Source organism: Eurytemora carolleeae, unplaced genomic scaffold (genome assembly GCF_000591075.1).
Source record: "Eurytemora carolleeae unplaced genomic scaffold, Eaff_2.0 scaffold1167, whole genome shotgun sequence".
Classification (NCBI taxonomy): domain Eukaryota; kingdom Metazoa; phylum Arthropoda; class Copepoda; order Calanoida; family Temoridae; genus Eurytemora; species Eurytemora carolleeae.
Genome location: NW_019397104.1, coordinates 1 through 7360, shown reverse-complemented (window position 1 = coordinate 7360; position 7360 = coordinate 1).

Sequence of the window (7360 nt, the reverse complement as noted above, 5' to 3'; positions counted from 1 at the left end):
TTTTTTTTTCAACATTTTTTTGCCACGGGCAACGCCGGGCCCTTCAGCTAGTTTTAGCATAATTGCAACATATTAGAAATTCCATATATGGTTGTTCTTCTCAAAACTCTTCAATAAGAGGAGAAATGATTGAACAAATTTCTGATTTTAATCTGACGCGTAATCTACTTTAGTGAGTGAGTATATTTATGTTTTTTACCCATAGCTGCGTCGGCCAAATCGTAACATAGCTGCGCCGGCCAAATCGTAACATAGCTGCGCCGGCCAAATCGTAACAGTTAAGTTTTAAGGGACCCGGCATGCAAAGAAGACATTACCAGAGTATTAACGGTGCCCTTTAGGACCGATTTTTTGTTCCTTCCGCTACAGTTGGCCAATAAAACTTTGGAATAAGAAGACGACTTTTACAATTTTAAATGGTCAAACGAACAGGAAACTAAATTTGTCATATTGTCATATTGTCATATTGTCATATTGTCATATTGTCATATTGTCTTGTCATATTGTCATATTGTCATATTGTCATATTGTCATATTGTCATATTGTCCACTTATTTTCACGTAATAATCTAATTTTGAAGCTACGGCTAAAACTATTTGCTTCATAATACAGGGTGTCCCAATAAACATGGGAGTTCAGGGACGAATTCGATATCGTCTTTGTTATGAATTCGCATTGTAATACCTAAATTCTAAACCATATTATTATGTCTGCTAGAGTTTATTTTTTGAAAACTTGTACTTCGTAAAACAAGAAAATTACAGTATACAAACAAAGTAAACTTGTCCGTCTTCACTGTACCCCCAATAAACCACTCCGAGTACGCCCCTCTCTGTGTGAATTAAATATTTGTTCACAGAGAGTCAAAAGTAAAAAGCAATAATTGTAGCAAACAAAAAACTTACTTAAAAGAATATGGTGGCATATGGTGATATGGTGAATATGGTGACTAGACAGGATGCATGGTTGACGCGTACCGGTGTCTGACAAGCCGGTACGCGTCGTTTGAAAGTGCTCAATGCCGGAACCTTTTTGCACAGGAATCATGAGCTCAAGTTTTTCGATATTTATAACAGTGGTCTTCCTTCTTTTCGGTATTTACTGCGAACCAAAATAACAGTGTTATAATTTGCTAATTACCCAGAACGCATCCTTCCGTGTATGAATCACCATGATTTGTTAAATATGAGATTTAAAAAGTCGTCTTTACTTAGTCTTAGGATATTTTACAGTTTCCATTCATATATATAATGGAAGATGGGGGCGGCGGTCATTTGATTCTTTCCAGATGGTTTTATATATTGTTGGAATGAGAGGGGGGGAAGCAGTGGCGGATATAAGGGGGGTTATTGGGGTTATTTACCCCCACATAGAATCCTGGGGGTAAATACCCCCCCCTAGAATCCTGNCCCCCCCCCCCTACAAAATCCTTATATCCGCCCCTGGGGGGAAGGGTTATCAATTATTTGTTGTGGAAAAGTTATTTTGTAAATCATGAAAAAAAAAGATTGAAAAGGGAACTTTAATCTCTCGTTTAAAGCTCTTTAATTTTTCATATCATCATATTTTTACCATTATGTTGCAAAGATATGGGGGCAAGTGTTGGTTCCTTTCATACCAAAATCATACCCAGATTTGCATGGAGTTAGATTTGCATCATTAAGATCACCCGGAGTCCTGATGATTTTCAAATTGTACAGAGAAATAAACTGAGGCAAAGAAACAAAATTGAAGAATTATGGGAGGGTTCACCCCCCCCCCTGATTTTACTTAGGGGGGGGGGGAGTAATGGCATGTTGCACCTCCCTCCCCTAAAACCGCCTGTGATGATGGGGATGAATAAGAACGCAACAATGTACATATATTTATCATTTATATTTGTCTAAAGCAAAATTACATTAAACAATATAAAAGTTTACACTTTTCTCTGGATATCGCTTTTTATAATTGACAGGGTTTGCCAAAAAAAAACAGGTGCAGTACAAGACTTTTAGTATGAGTACAGTTTAGCTATTCAGAGGTGGTTTTCAGAAATGGGGTTTCTAGGTACCAGTCTAGTGTTTTTCGTTTTCTAAAAATTTGGTATGATGACAGTAGGCTTGATAGATTTTCGCACATTGCTTTGAAACTAACACTAGGTTTGCAGAACTTATGCAAAGTTATTTTATTTGGAAAGCTCACCTCATTCATACTCATAGAAACAATAAACTGACTTTACGAACACAGGTAGCTGTTTATCAATTAACTTTAAGAGAGTTTAATACCAACAACATGTTTTCAGATTAGAAAACAAGGGTTTTTAAATTCTCATAAATTGGTCGGATAACATAATTTATCCATTTATTTTTTGAAATTTAGGCCAATTTTAATATTTCAGTGGAATGCCTGATTAACAATTATCTTCGTTTTTAATCTTTCTTGGAGAAACCAGGTTAAAAAGAATCAATGTCTAGCCCGAAAAAGCTTCATTGTAATCTTAAACACCATTTAATTGAAGAAATACTTAGTTGGTTGTATTAATATCTTCATAAAACTTAATAATTTACTTAATCCAGATTTAACATTTCTATTCCTTTCCTGTTTTAGTAAATTTACTGCTTGATGATTAAGGGTTAAGCAACAAACTCTAATTTTGTCATTCTTATATCTTTGTAACCTGATATTGTACATAAATACTATAAGATCCGTTAGTTTTACGTTTCAAATATTAAATGTCTCTACACTTATACATCAAGTTGAAAAGAAATTAGGATTTAAAAATGGAGTTTGTGGCAAGTGTTGATTTCCTAGTTTTCATAATTATCAAGAGGATGAATGTATTTTTCTCTTCTCTAAATACTTCATCTCAAGTCTCAAGTTCTTGATTAAATTGAAATTGAACAAAACTTTTAATAAGATGTATATACATAATATATATATATATATATATAGGGGTAACTGGAAAGATTTGAATTCAATTATATTTCTAATCAAAATAGGCTTTAAGTTTATAACAAGAATATATCTTTTTATTGATCTGTAGAACCATCGAGCAAGATAGATACAAAACGAATAGATATAAAGAATATATATATACATATTTCTTCAGCTATAGCTGGCTAACCGGCTGGNTGGCTTTTCAACAATACAAGATTAATACATTAATACAAGATTAAGGATTAATACAAGATAAAGGATTAATACAAGATTAAGGAATAATACAAGATTAAGGATTAATACAAGATCATGGATTAATACAAGATCAAGGATTAAAACAAGATCATGGATTCATACAAGATACATGATTAATAAAAGATAAAGGATTAATAGAAGATCAAGGATTAATACAAGATCAAGGATTAGTACAACATAAAGGATTAATACAAGATCAAGGACTCATACAAGATACAGGATTAATAAAAGATAAAGGATTAGTACAAGATTAAGGATTAATACAAGATCAAGGATTAATACAACATAAAGGATTAATACAAGATCAAGGAGTAATACAACATAAAGGATTAATACAAGATCAAGGATTCATATAAGATACAGGATTAATTGAAGATAAAGGATTAATACAAGATGAAAGATTAATACAAGATAATGGATTAATACAAGATAAAGGATTAATACAAGATCAATCATATTCCAGGCGCACTTGTGTACTCCTTTTTAGTTCTTTGTGACAAATTAGGAAGGTATTTAATAGCCCCCCCCCCTTCCTACCATTTCCTTCCCTCCCACTTTGACTTTTCTATTCTTGTTTCTTAATTTTTATAATTTAATTAACATGTTCTCAGTATTTATTTCCCCTCCCTCTTTAAAATCGCCAAATTTCATTGCCTCCTTACCCCCCCCCCCTGATTTTTCCAAGTGATATGTTTTCTATGTCTGTCTGTAGCAAATATAGAGGCCCCATAGTAAATTACGTTGTACATTGTCCATATAGCTAAATGATATGTATACATATATATAACTTCGTCATATCCTTGGTCATACCCATATTGTGATTGTTTAACTACGTTATATATAACAGTGTGTAACTTACGCTGTTAACGACCCAATTATAATTTGAACTGAAGAAATATACCTTAGTTGATATAGAAACTCAGTACTGTTTACTGCAATAGAGTAATCATTCCCTGTTTTGATAAATAGGTTGCGGGATCGTCTCCTTTGATTTGGGATTGATAGTTACGAGCTTCCAATTGATATCGATAGCTAACAGGATCCTGCCCAGTGATAGTGACGTTGATAGATCATAAGATTGTATCTGTGTGGTTCTCTGTTTTTTTATAAACAGGTTGAGGTTCGTCCCCTTTGCTTTGGGATCGAAAGTTACGGGATTGTAGCTGTGTGTTGACATTGATAGTCAAGAGAACCTAAGTTGTACCTGGATAGATACATTCCCAGAAACTGTTATGGAGTAGGCATTTACTACATGTCTGTCTGTCTGTGATAGGTCTGATACTAATAGCACCCCATCCAACTGACCCCCATTCTTTTCTCACAGATCGGAACTAAATGTTGTCAAAAAAACATTTGTTTCCTAAATATACAATTAATCACGAAATCATGAAGTGCCGACTATTGACCGACCATTGACCAACCATGGACTGACTACTGACCGACCATTGACCGAACATTGACCGACCATTGACCAATCATGGACTGACTATGGTCTGACTACTGACCAACCATTGACTGACCTTTAATCAAACATTGACCTACTATTGCGCCACCATTGACAGACCAATCACTATAAACGCCGGTTCATTTTATGTACCGTACCGACTTTTAATCAACTAGAGCACGCTGTAAGTGAACAGTACAATTACAGACTTTGTAAGGCAATCCGGGACGGTACGCCAAATGAATGATCCCCTTCTAATAACATCACTGACCGATAAAAATCCCTAAATAACCGATCTATCGAATCACAAAAAACACAGAAACAAAATTCTAAAATAAGGATTAAAAAATTCTTTTTTATCTAAAAGGACAGACTGGGATTTAGGATGGTAGGGATGGGAATGAGGTGAGTTGAAATTGGATTGATGGATGTGACAGGGATGGGAATGAAATGTGTTTGAATGGGATTTAGGATGCTAGGGATGGGAATAAGATGTGTTGAAATGGGATTGATGGATGTGACAGGGATGGGAATAAGATGTGTTTGAATGGGATTTAGGATGCTAGGGATGGGAATAAGATGTGTTGAAATGGGAGTGATGGATGTGACAGGGATGGGAATGAAATGTGTTTGAATGGGATTTAGGATGCTAGGGATGGGAATAAGATGTGTTGAAATGGGATTGATTGATGTGACAGGGATGGGAATATGTGTTTGAATGGGATTTAGGATGCTAGGGATGGGAATAAGATGTGTTGAAATGGGAGTGATGGATGTGAAAGGGATGGGAATTAGATGTGTTGAAATGGGATTTAGAATGGCAGGGATGGGAATGAGATGTGTTGAAATGGGATTTAGGATGCTAGGGATGGGAATGATGTGAGTTGAAATGGGATTTATGGATGTGACAGGGATGGGAATAAGATGTGTTGGATTGGGATTGACGGATGTGAGAGAGATGGGAATGAGATGTGTTGAAATTGGATTTAGGATGCTAGGGATGGGAATGAGATGTGTTGAAATGGGATTTAGGATGCTAGGGATGGGAATGAGATGTGTCGAAATGGGATTTAGGATACTAGGGATGGGAATGAGGTGAGTTGAAATGGGATTGATGGATGTGAGAGGGATGGGAATGAGATTGATGAGAATGAGATAATTGGTAATGGGAGGGGATTTGAATTGGAGGGATAGGAAAGAAAAGATACTAGAATGGGAGAAGTTTGCTTTTACATCTATAATGTAAGTAAATTATGTACTCTATATAACAGACAAACAGAAAAACAGACACGAAGATGAGTAAAGCGCCCTAAACATGGATGCTCTCTTTGACGCTTCTCTAATTAAAGGTTAGGACGGAAGATCTGACAGCTCCGGGTTCCACTAGGAGCTGTGAACCTGGATCAGGGTTTGGAACCGGATACAACCCATGTCAGCTGGGATACGGAGGCATGGACAGATTTAAAGATAAATTGATTGATTGATGCTATATTTGTAACCTATAAACTATAGGTTTGCTTACAGACAGATATAAAGATTTAATGGTGTACGTCTGGAAAATAAATATTTGACTAGTATTTTACAAATGTTTTTTCTGTTTGTTTGTTTGGCCGTTTGTATATCCGATCATAACTCGAAAACCCCTAAATCAAGTTTTCTCAAGTTTCTATTGGGAATTAGGTAGAAAAGCAGGAATGTTTTTAAGCAGTTGGTTTAAATTGGGTTGGCTTTTCAACAATACAAGATTAATACATTAATACAAGATTAAGGATTAATACAAGATAAAGGATTAATACAAGATTAAGGAATAATACAAGATTAAGGATTAATACAAGATCATGGATTAATACAAGATCAAGGATTAAAACAAGATCATGGATTCATACAAGATACATGATTAATAAAAGATAAAGGATTAATAGAAGATCAAGGATTAATACAAGATCAAGGATTAGTACAACATAAAGGATTAATACAAGATCAAGGACTCATACAAGATACAGGATTAATAAAAGATAAAGGATTAGTACAAGATTAAGGATTAATACAAGATCAAGGATTAATACAACATAAAGGATTAATACAAGATCAAGGAGTAATACAACATAAAGGATTAATACAAGATCAAGGATTCATATAAGATACAGGATTAATTGAAGATAAAGGATTAATACAAGATGAAAGATTAATACAAGATAATGGATTAATACAAGATAAAGGATTAATACAAGATCAATCATATTCCAGGCGCACTTGTGTACTCCTTTTTAGTTCTTTGTGACAAATTAGGAAGGTATTTAATAGCAACAAGTAGCTCAAGGCTAAATTATGAGGGAGGGGGGCAAGGGGTACATGGGGTACAAGGGGGAGGAGTTGGGGTATGGGGTACATGGGGTTAATTTCCTAAGAATTCCGCTCCCTTTTCTGCCGGTAGTTGTGGTAGACTATAAGATTATGACCCTGCTGCTGGATGAATGGGATTTTTCTCATTCATCCTAGTAAACCAATCCATCTATCTATCTATCCTCTCATCCTCTATCTATCTATCCCCCCTCCTCTATCCACCCATCTTCAACTATCTATCTATCTATATATCTGATGAACCAGTGTAAAGTATTAAAAAGCCCGTGTAAGATCAAGGTTCAAGTTCGCCTGGGAAAACGGAACTTAAACAGACAGATAGAGAGCTAGGTAGTTAGGTAGTTAGGTAGTAGGGAAGGTAGGAAGGTAGGTAGGTAGGTTCG